We start from the raw sequence: 2,500 nt of genomic DNA on the forward strand, positions 1-2,500 counted from the left end.
TTCTGGTTTCTAATAGATTACTTATGCATTTTAATGGTTTCTTGTTATGCCTAGGTTTGCCATTTTTATTTAAAGTGTTTCATGATTAACTGTGTCAAATGCTTTTTCTAAGTCTATGCAGCTTATTAAGGTATATTATTTGTCTACAAATGCTTTGTTAATATGAATGTCTAATAACTGTAATGCTTCTGTTGTATTTCTACTGGGCCTGAATCCATTCAGATCTTTATCTAGTTCACTGTAATGTTCTAGAAACCAAGTAAGTCTTTTTGTTATAATGTTTTCGTATAATTTCCCAATACAATATATTCTACTTATGAATCTACAAGATTTTGTATCAGTTTTTTTTCCAGGCTTAATTATGGGGTTTATTAGCACATTTTTAAGTGATACTGGATATGCTCCTCTGGACCAAAGCCTATTTAGAATTCTTAATATTGCTTTCAGCACATTATCTGGGGCATTTTTATATAATTCATATGGGATCTCGTCTGGGCCAAATGCTTTGTTATTCTTAGCATTTTTTTTTTTTTTTGTATTTTTAATTCTATCATGGTTAATTTGTTGTTTAATTCATTTGTATTTGGAAATTGAATATGTTGTATTTTTTTATTTATTTAATAGTAATTTTATGGTAATTTACTTACTGTTTTCATATATTCGATTTTTATTTTTTTCTAATTTGTGATTAATTTTTGTTTATGGCAAATCGTTATCTATTATAGTTGCCTTTCCTATCAGTTTCTTGAAGTACCAAATCTTTTTTGGTGGATTTTTAAAATCTACTGTTCACAAAATTCATTCCATGATTTCTTTTTTGTTGTGTTATAGTTAGTTTTTTTTTTTTTGTATTCTAAATGATTTGCTTGGGTTGGTTTTTTCCTCCATCTGTTGTAAGCTTTATTTCGTTCTTTGATAATTTTATCACATTCTTTGTTCCACCATGGTTTATTAGGTTTATCTTTCCGTTGTCTCGTTTCTAATTTAAAATATTTTAAAGCTGTATTTTTAATCAGTTCTGTTATTTCTTCCATGGATGTTAACTCTTCTAAGTTTCTTTCGTTTAAGTCTCTCTGGTATTCCTTCCATCTTACTTTGTATAGTAATTGTAATTGGTTATCTCTGTGTGTGTTATCAGTTATTATTATTGGTAAATGGTCACTTATTTGATGGGGTGCTGATTTTATTTATTTATAAGTGACAGGGTGGGTGAGCTAAATACAAGATCTAAAGTTGATTCTTTTGCAGTTTTGGGGTCAATTCAAGTAATCAAGTTTCTTAGAGTTAATAGTGTGACGTTGTTTTGACTTAGCCATTTGATTACATTTATGCCTGTAGTATTAGTTTGTCTCTGGTTTATGTTTTCGTTCCAGAGAGGATGACGCGCATTAAAATTACCTATTATTAATTTTAGATGTCTTACTTGATTAGAATAGTATTCTAATTCTTCAGTTTGTATTGCATTACATGGGTAGTACATTAATATTATGTTGAATCAATTGCCTTTGTAACTTGTTTTAATACCTAATACTTCTATTTTATCATTGTATTTGTCACGTAAATCTATTTTTTGTGCTGAATTTCGTTTTTAATACATAAAGCAAGGCCTCCTCCTAATTGGCTATTTCTATCTTTTCTTATCACTGTATAATTGTTGATATTGAGTGTATCTTTTTCTTTTAGCCAAGTTTCGTTGATTGCAATTATTCCTGGATTTTCTTTATATGCTCGATAATTTAGTTCTGTTTCTTTTATTTAATATTAATCTTGCATTCCATAGTATTATTTTGTATATTTTAATATTCTAAAAAAGTCATTTAGCACAATGCTAATTTCGTTTATAATGTCCACTATATTTTGTATGAGAGGTTTCTGGGAGTTGAAGTTGTTAAATAAGTTTATTATTATTTTTAAAATGTTATTGGTCACTTTTATCCATAAAAAAAAATCGTTTTTACCCTCTTTGTTATCCCTTTTGTTTTCTTTGTACATTATTGGCGTGGGTAGTGACCATGTGGTCGGGGAATTTGTATCATCTTTTTGTTTAGTATGTGTTATAGTTTTGTTTTCATCATTTGAAATTTGTTTATATACTTTTGGAGAATTTTTTAGGGTTCTCTTGGTTTTATAGGATTTTTTTTTGTCCTAAGGTTAGGCTTTGTGGAAGTGTTAATTTTGGGGCACAGCTTTCTTTCTACTGTTTGTGACATTTTGATATTCTGGGATAGTTGTGTATTCATGTTGTTTGTTTTGTTTTGTTTGTGGAGCAATAGGTTCCTAAGTTTGGTTGTTTTTCTTTTCGGGTTTGAGGTGTAATTGTTTTTTGATTTCTAAGTTATTTAGTGTTTTATTTTCTTTATTTATTTCTTGTGCTGATCTATGTATTTTACAGAAAAAAACAATGGGGGAATTCTCACATTCACTTGGTTTGTGGCCATGTTGACTACATTTACTACATCTCTTTTTGTTCTTGCATGTTACTATACCATGCCCGTATCTC

Source organism: Penaeus vannamei, chromosome 17, assembly GCF_042767895.1.
Source record: "Penaeus vannamei isolate JL-2024 chromosome 17, ASM4276789v1, whole genome shotgun sequence".
Taxonomy (NCBI): domain Eukaryota; kingdom Metazoa; phylum Arthropoda; class Malacostraca; order Decapoda; family Penaeidae; genus Penaeus; species Penaeus vannamei.